Source organism: Colobus angolensis, unplaced genomic scaffold (assembly GCF_000951035.1).
Source record: "Colobus angolensis palliatus isolate OR3802 unplaced genomic scaffold, Cang.pa_1.0 Scaffold473, whole genome shotgun sequence".
NCBI lineage: Eukaryota > Metazoa > Chordata > Mammalia > Primates > Cercopithecidae > Colobus > Colobus angolensis.
Genome location: NW_012118188.1, coordinates 932374 through 949356, shown reverse-complemented (window position 1 = coordinate 949356; position 16983 = coordinate 932374). Strand labels below are relative to the sequence as shown.

Sequence of the window (16983 nt, the reverse complement as noted above, 5' to 3'; positions counted from 1 at the left end):
GGAACAAGATCCAGTCTTGGGGCAAAGCCAGGGCCCATTTGGGCTCAATGACTCTCGAAGCATTTCAGTTCAGCACATGTTTAACAGGGCATTTTTCCTTGAATTTTTAGACTTGTGTATTTTGAAGAAAATTGAAGCCGCATGGCCCTCATTCATTTACACTGAACTTACCAAAATCTTGGTTTGTTATGATTCTTTGATGTCCAAAGAGCATTGTGATCCTGTTTCATGGTCTTTTATTTTTCCCCCTTTGAGTATTAGCAAATTCTTTTTTGCCAGCAGTAGTCACTCCAGTTCCAAGCTGTTCACTCCCTGGTCTAAAGTGCTCTCCTCGTAGGGAGGTCACCTTACACCAAACCCAGCAGTTTCAAGATGCCACTCTGATGCTTGGCAAATTGTGCTTGTCTTTCTAGTTCCATGACTATGTCAGGTGGATAAGAGGCAACTTTGGGATGTCCGTAAGAATCTCACTGACTCCTTCATGCTTGGTTGACTTATTTTCTTCATTTTAATTTATAATTGAAAACTACAAACAATACAAAAGGAGAGAAAAGGTTATAATGAAACTCCATGTGCCCTATACCCATCTTCAGCAATTATGAATTCAAGGCCATCTCATCTATATCTCCTTTAACTGTTTTGAAGCAAATCACAGATGACATGTCGTTTCATCTGCAAACATTTCAGCACCTATCTCTAAAGACAGATTCTTAAGAAATGGGACCACCATACTAATATCACATGAAAAACAACCATAATTCCTTAATAACAAATATCTAGTTTGTTTGAATCATGAGCTAAATACAATCTACACATTGCAATTAGTTACCACATCTCTTAAGTTTCTTTCCTCCTGCTCCTCCTCTTCTCCGTTCTTCGTCCTTTGCTGATACAAAGGAGTTCTTGAGGTAAATTCTGAGGAATATAGCTTTGGCAAATTCCAAATACTGGGCTAGTAACTGAAAAAGAGAAAAATAAAACAATGATTTTAATTTACTGTCCAAGTTGAAAGAAATGTAAAAAAACAAAGGTCCAAAACATTGAGCACTGAAGTCTGTGAATGTAACTACAATTTTACTCAAGATGAGTGTCTTTTATGACCTTGTTGCCCAGAAGCTTTAAGGGGAGGACTTTTTTTTTTTATTTTTACTTTAGGTTTGGGGGGTACTTGTCAAGGTTTGTTACATAGGTAAACACATGTCACGGGGTTTGTACATATTATTTCATCATGTAGGTATTAAGCCCAGTACCCGGTAGTTATCCTTTCTGTTCCTCTCCTTCCTCCTACCCTCCACCTCCAAGTAGACTCCACTGTCAGTCATTTCCTTCTTTGTGTTCAGAAGTTCTTACCATTCAGCTCCCACTTAGATATGCAGCATTTGGTTTTCTGTTCCTGCGTTAGTTTGCTAAGGATAATAGCCTCCAGCTCCATCCATGTTGCTGCAAAAGACATGATCTTGTTCGTTTTTATGACTGTATAGTATTCTTTGGCATATCTGTGCCACATTTTCATTACCCAGTCTGTCATTTATGGACATTTAGTTTGATTCCCTATCTTTGCTATTGTGAATAGTGCTGCAATAAACATTTGCGTGCATATGTCTTTATAGTACAATGAATTATATTCCTCGGGGTTTATACCCAGTAATGGGATTGCTGGGTGGGATGGTAGTTCTTCTTTTAGCTCTTTGAGGAATTGCCATACTGCTTTCCAGAATGGTTGATTTAATTTACACTTCTGCCAACAGTGTGTAAGTGTTCTAATGGGAGAACTTTAAGAGAATGGAGAAATATCTCCATAGGGCAATAATCTCACAACTTCTTGATCACAGACCTCTATCAATCAATAAATTTCTCCATTGCCTGTCATTTGTATAGTTATCTATATAAAATTATACACATACACTACTACATTAATATGTCCATGATAAAACAGGCACCAAAACGTTGTTAAAGAATAAAAAAAATATACCTCAGAGTTCTATGACAATCTGCCCACTTTCAGGGCTCATTGGTAAAACAACTTCTTCAAAGTAGAAGGAAGGAAGTTGCTCACTGCCAGTCTGTGGGGTTGGTCTTGGAAGGAATGGGGCAGGAAATGGTCTACTTCTGCAGGCCAAATAAAACTTGGTGGGCCAAGGAGGCAGACATCCTTTTTCTCATAGTCATACTTCCCCCAACCTTTTTTTTTTCTTTTAAACCATCACTCCTTCTGTGTGCCCATGTGGCCCCAATCCCTTCCAGCTTTCTCTGAGGCCCACCACCCCCAACCACACCTACTTTCATTAACACCAAGAGTGGAACTGGAGGATCCAGGTTTATGAAACTTGAAATGTTCAGAATTTCAGTCCTCTTTTTAAAAAGGAAGATAAAATTGTGAATTCACAACTGGTAGGTCCCCGTCAGGTTCTTGGAAAGACACATGCATACCAGGAACCTCGAACCATATTCATCAGCCTCACAGTCATCTTCCCTCCCACAGGAGCTCTGAGGTACCAAATTCACCTTCCTTTCTTTCTGACTCCCTCTTATTCTCCTATATTTTCCTGTAGAGCCAGCTCTGGGAATTCTGGTGCCCTTCTAAGCCCATTTCTTCCATGTTTAACTCTTGCATACGCAGAGCTGGAGCTGTCTTCCTTGTTGCCCCATGAGCCAAGAATGTACCTGTGAACCCTTCCCCACTTTCATCCTTCATTAGCAGCTCTACCCAGAACAGTAAGAGAGGGAGAGGCCAGGGACCCCAGAAACAAGTCCACTTGTCATCCCAAGGATGGTAATCCAGTGGCTCTCAGCTGAAGGTGAGATGACCTAGTGATTCAAGGCACATGCTCTGGAGTCAGACTGACCCCAGTTCCTATATAGTCTCTGCCAGCTGGGCAACCTTGGGTGAGTTACTTAGCTTCTCTGAGCTTTTCTCACCTATAAATGGGAATAACACTTACCTCACAGGCTGTCATGAGATTATGTAAAGCATTTAATATAGTGCCTGGTACATAAGAAACCCTTAAATTGTGGATTTTATCATGAGTAATGGAGGGAGTTAGAATATATTTCATCGATTCTAAGACATACTTCTTAATGTCTCCTGAAAGCAGATTCCATCTTGGAATTGACAACACCATACAAAGATAATTGGCAGTGTCTATCTTTCTTGGTTATCTATAAAAATAATGGTGCACCTTACAATAGATGTAGTCTTCGATTTGATGTAATTTGGTAACAACTAATTTTATCCACAGTGAGCACAGGTGGACTGAGATCAAGAAACTGAAGTTGCTGCAACCATACAGTCTCTTCTTCTCTCTCACTGAAGAGGCAGGGAAATGGCTGACTTGAACTGAGAAAGAGGTAACTAGCTTAGGGGAAAGTCCGTGGAGAGAAGCCTGAGCTACATATCAGTGGCTGAGGCCTCACCTCCCATGCAGCTCTGCCTCCACAAGTGGGTCAGTCTTTACCACATCTGCCAGTCTCTTGACTCTGCCCCCGATTCCCTCCCCAGCTGTCATTCCCCAGCTATTATTCCCCAGCTATTTAGCTCCTTGCTGTTCTCACACTGCAGCTCCTCTTTCCTGTTTTCCTCCTTCCCCACTTTGAAGAGGAAGACTGAATCCAGCATGTTGCCTGGCTAGTGGTGTCTGTGGCTCAGAACCATAAACTTTTGAGAGCTGAAGGAGAGCTTGGAGATGATTTAGTCTAATCCCCCTATTTTATAGATGAAGAAAGTAAGGCCTAATAATTTACCCAAATGACTCAGCCCTGCCAGTAACAAACTATGTGACCTTGAACAAGTTATGACATTTTTTTGGAAACAATATTAAAGCATTCATCATTTTATGAAATGTGTCCTCAGGAAGCAATAAAATTGGAGCTAATGGTTAAAATTGTAAACTACCAGCTCTAGGCAGAGCAATGACATAGAGGTGACACAGTGTGGCAAGTGACCCTGCAGAACACCCATCATGAATGGAGCATCCTCTGATGGAGTCTGACCACCTGGGCCTGCTCAGAATGGTAACATGGGACTTCCTCAACCAATTTTGAACACGTGCAGCCTGGGACCATTTGACAGCAATAAGGCTTTACGTTTGAATATGCTATTCCAAAGAGTTTTATCTAATTCTAAGAGTTTCATATACAAAGGATGGCAGCAGAGAGGCAGGGCAGAGTTCAGTCATGAAACATTAACAAGCTTTAGCTTGTATTGATTAAAAATGTGGCCTCTGGCTAGGTGCGGCGGCTCATGCCTGTAATCTCAGTACTTTGGGAGGCCGAAGTGGGTGGTTCAGTTGAGGCCAGGAGTTTGAGACCAGCCTGACCAACATGGTGAAACCTTGTCTCTACTAAAAATACAAATATTAGCTGGGCATGGTGTCGTGCACTGTACTCCCAGCTATTCTGGAGGCTGAGGCGGGAGAATTGCTTGAACCTGGGAGGCAGAGGTTGTAGCGAGCCGATATAGCACCATTGTACTCCAGCCTGGGCGACAGAGTAGACCCTGTCTCAAAAAAAAGAAAAAAAAAATGTGGCCTCTGAAGTCATTCAAATCTGAGTACAAATCCTGGCTCATCACTGACTAGCTATGTAACCTCAGCTAAGCTTCAAGCCTCTTATCCTTAAATCAGGTTTTAATGATAGCACCTATCTCCTGCGGGTAAGAATTAAATGCAATATACAGGAAGCATTAGATGCCTGGAACATTTTAAGTGCATTATAAACATCAGAGATGAGAAATTAATGGTGATGAGAAATAAATGATCTCCTAGGAACCTTGCAGCAAATGCAGTGGCTCCCCATCTCGTTGATGAGAAAACTCTGATTTGTTGAGGCTGAGGAAACTTCCCTAGGTAATCCAGCCAGCCTGGAACACAGGCATCCTGATTCCAGGACTGCATCGCTATTGTGTTGTCATGGAGACAGATTTGCTTTGATGTGTTAGGTTGTTTCACACCTTTATAATTCACTGGGGCCAGGTTGGGGGGCTGAGATGGATTCTCAAACAGAAAAGTAATTGCTTTATAGAGTAAACTTTTTTGGGTAGTGTTTGGGTAGTTTCTCTGGCCAGTTAAAATTATGCTGAAGATGACAGTTCCTGGTTTGTACAATTATTTTCCCACTGAAGTAGGCATAAGAGAGCAGACTGCAGGAGTTCCCAAAGTCATTATTTAAAGTGATTAGTCAGAAATATTTTTGGCTTCATGAGCTAATTGGTGAAAGATTACAAAGGATCAAAGGGATCTTTTGCAAACACATCTGGAATAATCCTTCCCTGTGAGATGCTGGTGCAGTCTTTAGTAGAAAGAAGCATCTGGGCACCACTCCCTCTGCCTTCCTGCGATACAAACCCTGCATAGGTCTGAGGTGTCATTGGGGACGTGCTGGTCAAGTGCATTATGATCACAAGCATTATGATCCAGAGTTAGAGCTTGGCCCTGCCACTTGCTGTCTGCGTGTCTTTGGGCAATTGCCTTAACTTCTCTGTGTTATGATAATCATTGCATCAACCTCATGGAGCTACTGTGAGGACTAACAGGCTCTATCATGCACATGCAGCCCCAGTACAATGCCTGGCACACGGGCATTATCGATCAGTGTCAGCTACTTACATGTCCATCTCCGCTACTGTACAAGCCAGCTTCTTTTCTTCACTCCCTGCACACTTTTCTCTTTAGAAAAGATACTCACATGGTACTGGGCAGCAGTGCTGGTGTCTTATCACTCCAGGGTCTTCCCTGAAGTACCCACCTTTTGGCCTCCTTGGGTTCTACTCAGATAGCAGCTCAACCTCATCAGGAAACTAATTCCTTTAACATCACAAAAGAAATCAGCACCTCTTGGGCCTGGCATAGGTGGCTCACATCTGTAATCCCAGCACCTTGGGAGGCCGAGGTGGGTGGATCACCTGAAGGCAGTAGTTTGAGACTAGCCTGGCCAACACAGTGAAACCCTGTCTCTACTAAAAATACAGAAAATTAGCCAGGCATGGTGGCATGCACCTGTAGTCCCAGCTACTTGGGAGGCTGATGCACAAAAATCACTTGACTACTGGAAGGCAGAGGCTGCAGTGAGCCGAGATGGCACGACTGCACTCCAGCCTGGGCAACAGAGTGAGACTGTCTCAAAAATAAAAAAGAGAGAGAGAGAGAAATCAGCACCTCTCAGGTGCTTACTAATCTCCATGTACTGCTCTCAAACACCTATATAGTCTATTTCAGAGAATTTAAAAGCCCATTGACAGCTAAGCAGGTGTGGTGTCTAGGGTTCAAAAATAGGACAGCGAAGGTGAAAAAGACTAAGATAAAGTGTTCCATGTAACTCAGGCATTTTTTCCTCAGTTACAAAAGACCCAGAGATGAGGTCAATGTGTGTTTGTTTTTTTCTGTTTGTTTATTGTGGTGGTGTTTTATTATTTTGTTTTTTTGTTTGTTTTTGTTTTTTAATCCCCCATTCAGTTGCTTAGTGTCATCTAAAGAAAGCATCAGGGAGTTTTTTTTTTCTTTCCCAGTTTCTTTGGATATGAGCTGCTCTCCTCTTTCCTGGCATGGTTGACAGGACTGAATTGAGGCATATGGATCTCAAAGGAGCCCAGTGATGTGATTCTCCTTCAAATTCTTAACATTTGTTTACCATTTAGCAAAGGCAGGGAATTTCTTATTAATAAAAATACTGGTTTACAGGAACAGATTTGCCTTGTCCCGTGGAAGTAAATTAATGTTCTGAAAAAAAAAAATTGAGCAAGACATTTCCTGCTTCTTGTAAGTTCTTCTATGTTCAGCGTTTTCTTTATATAAGTGTGATTTTTTTTCTTATTTTCCAAGCGAGGTAGCCTCCTGGTAGATGAATTAAGAGTTTACACTTAGGTAGCAAAAAGAAAACATTCATTCCTGGGAAGAGTATAATTTAATAACAAATACTTATCAAATGTCTATGACGTATCAGGCATGTTCTAGGCTGTGGGGATTCTGCAGTAAACTTATATTTCAGTGAGAGGGCAGTAAATAAGCACACACATAATACATCAGAGGAGATAAGTGTCGTGAAATAAATAAAGCAGGTAAGGAGATACTGTTCTACATAATCAGGCCTTGCCAAGAAAGCAGCGGAACCCAGAAAGAAGTGAGGGAGGGAGCCATGAAGGCAACTGACCTTTGGATAACAGTGGCAGACAGAACAGGTATGGTGGCTCATTTCTGTAATTCTGACACTTGGGGGGGCTGAGGCAGGAGAATTGCTTGAGCTCAGGAGTTTGAGACAAGCCTGGGCAACATAGTGAGACCCTCATCTCTATTTAAAAAAAAAAAAGCAGCAGACAGGACTCCAAATCCACACCTATGAAGTGCTAACGATTCCTACAGCACAGGATTCCTGAGTAGCGAGTGAGAACCACCTAAGAGGAGCTGACACCTAGGTGGGCTCATGACCATCAGTTCCCTCTACTTCCACTTGCTTTCCCCCTGATTTATTCATTATGGGAGAGGGGGTTCTTACCTGGTCAAACATCACTCTGGACCGTGTGCTCCAAATATAGATTTAAAAGCAATTGCAAATGCCAATGGCCTTCTCCACCTCGCCCCGTATTCTTACTCAGTGTCAATTCATGTTGAATTTTCTCATACTGAAATTGTGTTGCCTTATAAATTACTCCAGCCTGTTCCTGTCTTTGTCATGGATATTCTCTAATTGCAGATGTACCCATGTCTAACCTACTTGTTTCCCCTCCTCTTGCCTCTGTCCTCTGTGGCATTCCCCACCTCAGTGTCATCCATAAATTTTGTGACACTTGCTCCTAAGTCATCAGCCAGGGTACTGAATCAGATCAATGTGATGGCGGATTGTTAGGACACTCTCTGAAACACCTTCCCATGGCTGGGCTTAACGCCCCTTTAGTTTGTGATTTCTGATGATTTTCAGCTTTCTTTGGACTAATAGTGAACATAAAATCCCAAGACACTGGGTATTCAGCTCAATCCACCCCCTACCCCATCCCTTTATATTCTTAACTACAACAACAGTATTACAATCTTTAAGATAATCTCATGAACTTGTCCGTGATCATTTAAATGCAAACTGTCCTTTGTTTATTTATCCTGGGCTTTCTGGACCCTCAATTTTACTTTCCTAATAGTTATTCCCAATTTTTCAAGCTGACAATTGCATATCTCATACACTAATTTTTCACTACCCTTTCCTTCTGTTTTCTCTCTGCATCACTATCACATGTTGTTGGCCTTGTTCCAGTCTTCTGACATCCCCCTGAGTGCAAGGTAATTTTTCAGAAATAATGATTCATTTTACTGCACCATTGTTCAGTAAGCATATTAGTCAAATTCTATTCCCCAGGGCCATGTGTCATCTGGAACAGCTGATTTATGCATGCTCATGTTTGCCAAATATTCCTTCATCTATTTTTTGTCCAAGCTTATCTGTGTGGGGTTTATATAATTCTCCAAATTTCACTTATTATAAAGCTATCTGAAAGTAGTTTAGCATTGCAGGGTTTTAACATTTTTATTTTAGTGTTTGCCTCTTTTACTTGTAAATCTGTGTTCCTTCAAGCTTCTTGGCCTACTTTTTTTTTATGACTCAGATTGAGCTTACAGATTTTTAAGTGATTGCTAAGTGTTAAGTCGTTCTGTTTCGGCTCATGTGTATTTTTTTCTGCTGAGCTTAATTGAAACAGTTCGTTTTCTTGGCCTTGTATTGTTCTTGTCTCAAGTCAGAACTATTCAGTGATCCTACGAATTTGACACACAACTGAATAGATCCCTGCTTATTCCATTTGATATAAGTGGTTAGAATCTACACTAAAAGAATCATGAACTCTAAATCTCTTTTAGAAAAAATAAATATATGAAATGTGCTGATTAAATCAGCTTCTTAGAAACTACCAAGTGTGTCATCTTCCAAAAGCATGAAACTTTCCACTGTGTGAATAGTTTGGCACTAATTGTTCACACTTTTCCTTAGAGAAATAATTTTTTTCAGCCCAACCTCTTTTTTTTTTGACATGACCGTGCCAAGTCAGTGTGGTTTTAGAGAGCCATTTGCTGAAGTTGATTCAGTTGCTAATGGTATCCTAACTTGGTTGTTACCTCCACCCACTCACTAGAGAATCCTGAAATCACAGAATGCATTCCTGCCATTTCTTTCTTTCTTTCTTTTCTTTTTTTTTTTTTTTTGAGATAAAGTCTTGCTGTGTCACCCATGCTGGAGTGCAGTGGCGCGGTCTCAGCTCACTACAATCTCCACCGCCCAGGTTCAAGGGATTCTTCTGCCTCAGCCTCCCAGGTAACTGGGATTACAGTCAAGTGCCACCATACCCGACTAATTTTTGTATTTTTAGAAGAGACGGGGTTTCATCATGTTGGCAAGGCTAGTCTTGAGCTCCTGACCTCAAGTGATCCGCCCGTCTCAGCCTCGCAAAGTGCTGGGATTATAGGCGTCAGCCACCATTCCCAGCCCTCCTGCCATTTATTTTTAGAATCGAATCCAGTGCCCTTATTTTACTAAAGACAGATGTTTGACCCCAATAAGTGAGGATACTTAAATCAGCACTGTGTCAATGTCTACAGGGCTTTTTTTTTTTTTTTTTTTTGAGACGGAGCCTTTGTTTATTGCCCAGGCTGCAGTGCAGTGGTGCAATCTTGGCTCACTGCAATCTCCACCTCCTGAGTTCAAGCAATTCTTCTGCCTCAGCCTCCCAGGTAGCTGGGATTACAGGCATCTATCACCATGCCCAGCTAATTTTTTGTATTTTTAGTAGAGACAGGGTTTCACCATGTCAGCCAGGCTAATAACACTTATTTTTAACAAGCCTTTTTTACAAGGTGGCATGGCACTTGGCTTTGAGGTTGAGTTGGAGCACACTCAAGTAAAGCCTCACTATCTTTTCTGGGGGGGCAGGGACAGGGTCTCACTCTGTCACCTAGGCTGGAGTGCAGTGGTGGAGTGCAGTGGCCTCAACCACTCGGGCTCAAGCCATCCTTTCTCCTAAACCTCCCGAGTTGCTGGGACTACAGGTGCATGCCCCCATGCCCAGCTAATTTTTGTATTTTTTGTAGAGACAGGGTTTTGCCATGTTACCTAGGCTGGTCTTGAGCTCCTGAGCTCAAGCAATCTGCCAGCCTCAGACTCGCAAAGTGCTGGGATTACAGGTGTGAGCCACCACGCTGGCCCTCCTTGTCATTTGGAGTTGTTAGCAAGAATGGGGTAGTTGCTATGCCATTTTATTTTATTTAGATAGCACTGGATTTGGTATTGATTAGTAGCCTGAGCAAAAACAACTGGAGCAACTGAAAATACTGAGTTTCCAATTCTAACCACATGGCCAAGTCAACCTTTGCCATGGATGCCCCATGCAAGGATAGTAGAAATCCTAATTGCAGCTGGTTACAGAGAAGGAACAGCCTCACTGGGGTCAGCTCCCTCAGCAGATTACAAGAAGCCATTGTCCCTGTCCTCCAAAAGCTGACTTTGAAAATATGAAGCAAGCAATATCTTTGATAGTGTGGGTTTTGGATAACAGCAGTCCTGGTGTTTAGAGACTTGTGTATACATACATGTTAAGGAGATCATTTTAAGGAGATCAGAGCAGGCAGTAAACAAGTTAAAACAAAAACATTTTCTGCAACTGAATATTCATATGAATCATATGCTCACATTATCCTAGAGAAATTTTAAAGCTCAAATCTTTTCGAAGTCCTAAAATTCTTACACAAACAGTCATTTAAAGGAGAAACTAAAAAAATTAGCTGGGCATGGTGGCACATGCCTGTAGTCCCGGCTACTGGGAAGGCTGAGGTGGGAGGATTGCTTGAGCCCCGGGAGGTTGAGGCTGCATTGAAACGAAGTTACACCACTGCACTCCAAGCTGGACAACAGAGTGAGACCCTGTCTCAAAAAATAAACTAATATAAAAAAGAGAAACTAAAGGACATCTGAGCATTTTTATCAGTCCAAACATAACTCAGTAGGTAAATATCTGTATACTTCACTATTCTTTTTATAAGTGAGAAGGTCCGGACCCTGGCCTCGAGCATCCCTCAGCTCCACTTGGCAGGGGACCCATGTGGCCCCCTTGGTGCCAGAGAGAGCCCTTGACTGGTATGGTTGCCATAAAGCACACTGAGCTCCTTTTATTGTAGCAGGGTGATTACACAGCTGATCTGATTTTATCCAGAAAATTTAACCTAAAGGAAAAAACAAAAACAAACCTTTAAAACACATTCAGCCCTTGGAACTGGCTTCAATTTCAGTGGGACCAAGTTGATTTAGTCTTCTTTCTGGATCCCCTTCAACCCGTCAGATCTCCTGGACTTGGCCAGGGAAGACTGTCTGTGCATGACTGTTAATCGGCCGTTCAGCTTGTTCCCTCTGATTACTTCCAGAAGTTACAGAACATGTTGTCCCTATTGAGGGTCTTCAGTTACCTTTTATTTTTTTTTCTTCCCAAAAGCGCTCTTGTTCCAGCATGTTCATGTTTAGCCTTTCCTGGCCATGAAAATAATGAGACTGGACACTAATGGCTGCTGCATTTCGAATTTTTGTGCAGCATCCCCAGTGACCTAAACACCTGTGAGTTTGAAGGCTCTTTCAATCACAGCTTTTGAATAACAGATGAATCAAGTGAGACTCAGGCTACATGGGGAAGAGTTTTTAACCAAATTCATGCCATGATACTAGGTTTAAGCAATCTAACAGAGCAAGTGGATTGACTCTGACTTTTTCAAATGTAGGGCTTCTTCAGATTAATTGTACCTGAAGTGCAACGGAGTGGTTTTGCAATGATGAACCCTCATGAAAAAAAGCAGGGGTCCTAGTCTCATGCCACTCTTCATGTTATACGCCTGCCTCCTCCACTAATTTTCCTTGGAGTTAGTGGGAGCCCCAAATGCAGCAAGACTTCACAGGGAAAGCGGTTCTAGGTAGTAGAAGACCCTGCTGCCAGAAGGCATTTTTCTATGGCTGCTGATCCTGGCTCTTAACCTGAAAGAAGAGGGTCTTGCCAACTGTTCTGTAGGCAGTCTAATGGAAAGGGGTGTAGGTTAAACCTGGATGCCATGGTGTCCCATCCACAGGAGCAATCCACATGCCCATCCTTCAAGCCATGTGTGTTTCATGTGCTCCTTTCCTCTGGATTCTGTGCTTGGGAGTGAGTTTGTGATTTTTTTTTTGTTTTGTTTTGTTTTAGTGAGACATATCTAGCCAATGGTTGGCTGAAACCAATTGCTATGTAAATTTCATCACATACTTTATGTCCACTAATCTTTGGTATTCAGAATGAGAGAGAATAATTAGAGAAGCAATTATTGACAGTAGCCAAGGCTCTCTCCCCCAGCCTTAGGATATTATGTCCTCAGAGAGGTACAGATGCAACTCACTCAGGTCACTGACCTCCCCATACCGTCTCCTGAAAGGAAGCAAACTAGCTGAACCAGAGTGTGTTTCATGAGGAAGGAGTGCTGCTCACTGAAAGCTGTTCTTTTCTTGTCAGTGACAAAGACATTCTCTTCCTTGACTGTGTTACAGGGTGTGGTTTGGGTAGGCTCCTGTGGAACTCAGGGCACAGCCTAATGACAAATGGGGAAATGGTACAAAGAAGGTGCCCAGGGCTGTCTACCTGTTTGGGGCTCCTGGCAGTAGTGAGTCTCACAAGCCTGGCATGAGAGCCCCGTGTTTGATGCAAAGTCACACTAAAGTAAATGGAGAGATGGAGAGAATGAGAAAATACTAAAGGAACATAAAAAATGAGCACTTTCTGATCCTTTGAAACTACTCCTTGTGTATTGCTATAAAAGGAATAAAGCTAATCAATGTTTTCCAAAGAACCTGCATCTGGCCACCTATTGGTAGAAGAAACCCAATAGCCTTCCTCCCTTCTCCACTCATGAACTAGATTAGACAGAGGGAAGACTAGAACTTGACTCTCAGACAAAACATTGTCAATTAAGAAAGGGTGGACCCAAGGCTATTGTGCACATAGGACTTCAAGAGTGTTGTTTACCATTTCAAAGCATTTACAGGAATGCTTTTAATTCCTTTATAACTTGTTTGGTGTTTGACTCCATGAGAAGCGTCAGATGTTCGTGCAAGTTAGCTACCTTTTTTATTTATTAATACATGCACTTTTATTATATGTCTTAAGGCAAATTAACTTTGACAGGAAAATTAGTACTCATACCATCCCCACTACCACTCTAAAATGCAAAGAAAACAAACCTAGAGGTGAGCCTTCTCACCTAATGCCATGCCTAGTGGCTCAGGTTATAAAAAAGCAGTAAACAAAAAGGTAGATTTTCCTAAGTAGTTAGAAATCATCACTGTTAACACCAAGTCAGAGATATTTGGATTTTGCTAAAAACAGAAAATAAAGATCCTGGGGTTGGAGCAGAAATTCTACATCTATGCTAAAATATTTATATCATAGTGTAATAAATGCAATCTACCATGTCCTTTGTGTTATTTAAATAACAACACAAGATGCATCATTAGGTGTAGAATTGAGAAGAGGAAGAGAACCCAACTAATTATAGAAAAACAAAGGAGTGGTTTGTCAAGAACATTTTCTGCTTCTTAGTGTAATCAAAGTCTCTTTAGAGGCATTGAAAGCATTCATTTAAGGAAGCTGTGTCACATCAGTATTTGCAAAACTCTTTATGACGAAGCAATATGGAAATGGAAGCACCAAACCAGGGACACAGAGGCTCTGAGATGTGGTCCAGAGCTGGTAAATCAGTACTGCCAAAATCATTTTTTTTGTAACATGCTTTCATGGAACACACTGTGTTCTAGGATAAAGGTCAGGGAGGAAGAGGAAACTTTTTCAGGTCAGGAGTTGCTGGTGATCTAGGCACCGTTCCTAGACACATTTCTAGATATTTTACTGGGATGATTTTTATAAGAGTTCCTTAGGGAATGACTTTGACTGTGTGTGGTCTTTGTATAAGAGTCCCCTCTTGAAGAAGATGTGGAGGGAGAATCTGTTCATTCGCACTGCGAGGTAGGTGACTTTGGGCACTGGAAGAAATCGTTAGGCATTTCCCATGGGATATCCACTAAGAGACTGACCTGAGAATATGGAAAGTGTATTCACAGATGGAGAGCATTGTGTTTATGTAGAAATGGTCTTAGTGTCTACCCAGTTCTTCCTGGAAAACCAGGCAACCTTGTTACATGGAATAATGAACAAAACAATGGCAAAGCAGCTCCAGGGTACTGTAAAATGCTTATTAAAAACAGGTAGGAAGACTTGGGGGCAGGAGCAGCTAATTAACCCACAAGACTTCTATCAGTGTGGTCCCTGAATACCTCTCAGAAGTACTGACCTTGACTAAGTCCAATCTTTGGAATTTGAACTTCCCCATCGGTAAAATGAGGGTGATGGTGCTTTTATCAGTAGTTATCAGGTGTCATATCAAATGTAGACATACAGTTAGTCCCAGCCCGACATGCTCATAAACTGTGCCAATAGATGAATGAGAAGTAATTCATCTCTTGAATTACTATGAGTGAGGAAGTGAAAGAGAGATGGCATAAAGGCAGGGAATTTACTAGGAAGTACATGGCATGTGTAAGGTGCTGGCTACAGAGCCAAGAAACCCAACTCATTTCCCTGGCTGTCATCCTTCCACATCTTATTCCCATCTGTATCGATGAATTGCAATGATTTTCATAATTGATAATAACATTTACCTCTAGAACATTAATGCAGAGTTTTAAAGTACTCACTAACAGAATAGAATGATAAAATCTAGCCATGAAAAATAATTTATGTTCAATTTCATTACAACATAACAAGCCAATTTGTTTTGTTGGATTGATTTCTCATGTACTCTTGCAGGTAAGCACAGTGAAATAAAGTTTGCTATTCTTGATGGAGGGGAGAGATTTCATTTGTGACAACATCAAAATGTAGGTTTTGTGTCATGGAAATAATACCATTTCAAGGAGAAAGATAATGACTATGGTAAAATTTGCAAAAGGACTAAAAGAGTCATGGCTTAAGCATCCAAAACAACAAAGCCTGGTCTCTGTGTTATGGGGTCTACATAACCTAATTAAACAGACTTAGTTTGTAATGGAAATAGCAATATTGGTGAGTCTCATACGACTTTGATTACATCCTTTGTGTTCCTTAAAAAAGTCTAAACCTTTAAATTATGATGCAGAGAGAAAACATTGGTGCTATTTCTCCTCTCTCTCCTTATAGCAAAGAGGATTCATAATTATTCCCTGCAAAATGATAAACATCTCCCATCAGCTTCATGACTTAATAGAAAAACATTTAACGCTACTGGTTTCTTTGTACCTGTGAGCAGTCATTTCTTTCTGTTGTAATTGTTTTACAGGTCCTCACTCGATGCTTTTTACAAGGCTGTTAAGACAGGTCAACCATTACTATGGGCAAGGATGTCAAGGTCCCCAGACATAGCAGCCTGGACAATGTATATGGCTGAATAGAAATGAGAAAGAGCACAAATCAGGGACTCTTCATTTGGTACTCTCTTGAATAGACAGTCGAGATATTTCCCGTGAAAATATTTACATCCTCCCCCAAGGACACATAGGTTATGTTTTATACCAAGTGACCAAAATACAGGCCTAGAATTCTTATGTTTTTTTAGAGACAGGGTGTTGCTCTGTTACCCAGACTAGAGTACAGTGGTGTGACCATAGCTCTTTACAACCTCAAACTCCTGGGTTTAAGTGATCCTCCCACCTCAGCCTTCTAAATAGCTGGGACTACAAGCATGCCCTCAATGCTTGGCTAATTTTTTGTTATTTTTTCTTTTCAGAGACAAGGTCTTGCTATGTTGCCCAGGCTGCTCTGGATCTCCTAGGCTCAAGAGATCCTCCTGTTTCAGCCTCCCAAAGTGTTGGGATTACAGGTGTGAGCCACTGCACCCCACCACTAATTCCTGCTCTCCTCATATCAACTTATGACATTCAGGGTTGGAGATGGGCCCCTGCCCAGAAACATATGCCCTTGAAAAGAGGATTCACAGAGACCCTTTAAGAGCCAAACCAACAAAGCCGTGAAGGTCATGGTGGAATAATTTGCAGTGAAATTGCTATTTCTGAGGTGCACTTGTTCAGCCTGCCCTGACCCCTTCTGCTTGGGGTAACTGGGCCCTAGGCTTTTCCTGAGAACCATCCCTTTTTGATGGGTCATATTATGAAAGTCTTCCACAAGTCTTACTTGGATACACTGTAAAGTAGGCTGTGACTGTCAGTGCTTATGCTTTTGGTGTGTCCACTCCCATCTATCTCTGCCCACCCTCACTGCCCTGGCACCTTGATGTGTCAGTTGGCTGCCAGGGCATGGGCAGAGGTTCTCAAACCTTAGCATGCACTAGAATTGCCTGGAGAGTTTGTCAACAACACAGATGCTTGGCACCCCTCTCTCACATCAAGCAGGCATCCCTAGCACTACTGATATTTTGGACCAGATAATCCTTGGTTGTGGGGGCTGTCCTGGGTATTGTAGGATGTTTAGCAGCATCCCTGTCCTCTACCCACTACATGCCAGGAGCACCCTCCCAAATTGTGGCAATCAAAATGTCTTCAGGCTGGGTGCGGTGTTTCATGCCTGTAATCCCAGCACTTTGGGAGGCCAAGGCGGGCAGATCACTTGAGGACAGGAGTTCGAGACCAGTCTGGTCAACACAGTGAAACCCCATCCCTACCAAAAGGTACAAAAATTAGCTAGGTGTGATGGCATGTGCCTGTAGTACCAGCTACTCAGGAGGCTGAGGCAGGAGAATTGCTTGAACCTGGGAGGCAGAGGTTGCAGTGAGCTGAGAACACGCCACTGCACTCCAGCCTGGGCGACAGCGGGAGACTCCATCTCAAATAAAAAAGTCTCCAGATATTGTCAGATGTCTCTTGGGGATAAAATTTCCCCTGATTGAGAATGACTGTCTTAGGGATTCTAATTCCTAAAGGGAGAATAGGGCCCAGGATTCTATTTTTAACAAGCTCCTCAGA

At 42.0% G+C, this 16983-nt stretch overlaps 1 protein-coding gene and 1 long non-coding RNA gene across 3 annotated transcripts in view; one reads left to right on the top strand and one right to left on the bottom strand.

The window, feature by feature from the left end:
- The window catches only part of LNX1 (ligand of numb-protein X 1, E3 ubiquitin protein ligase), a 108183-nt gene that overhangs the window by 16973 nt on the left and 74227 nt on the right, over window positions 1-16983 (top strand). The window lies entirely within an intron of this gene.
- The window catches only part of LOC105523769, a 48600-nt gene continuing 32355 nt past the window's right edge, over window positions 739-16983 (bottom strand). The window contains exon 3 of the long non-coding RNA XR_001003641.1: window positions 739-959. This is a non-coding gene — a long non-coding RNA (uncharacterized LOC105523769). The remainder of the gene's footprint in view (window positions 960-16983) is intronic.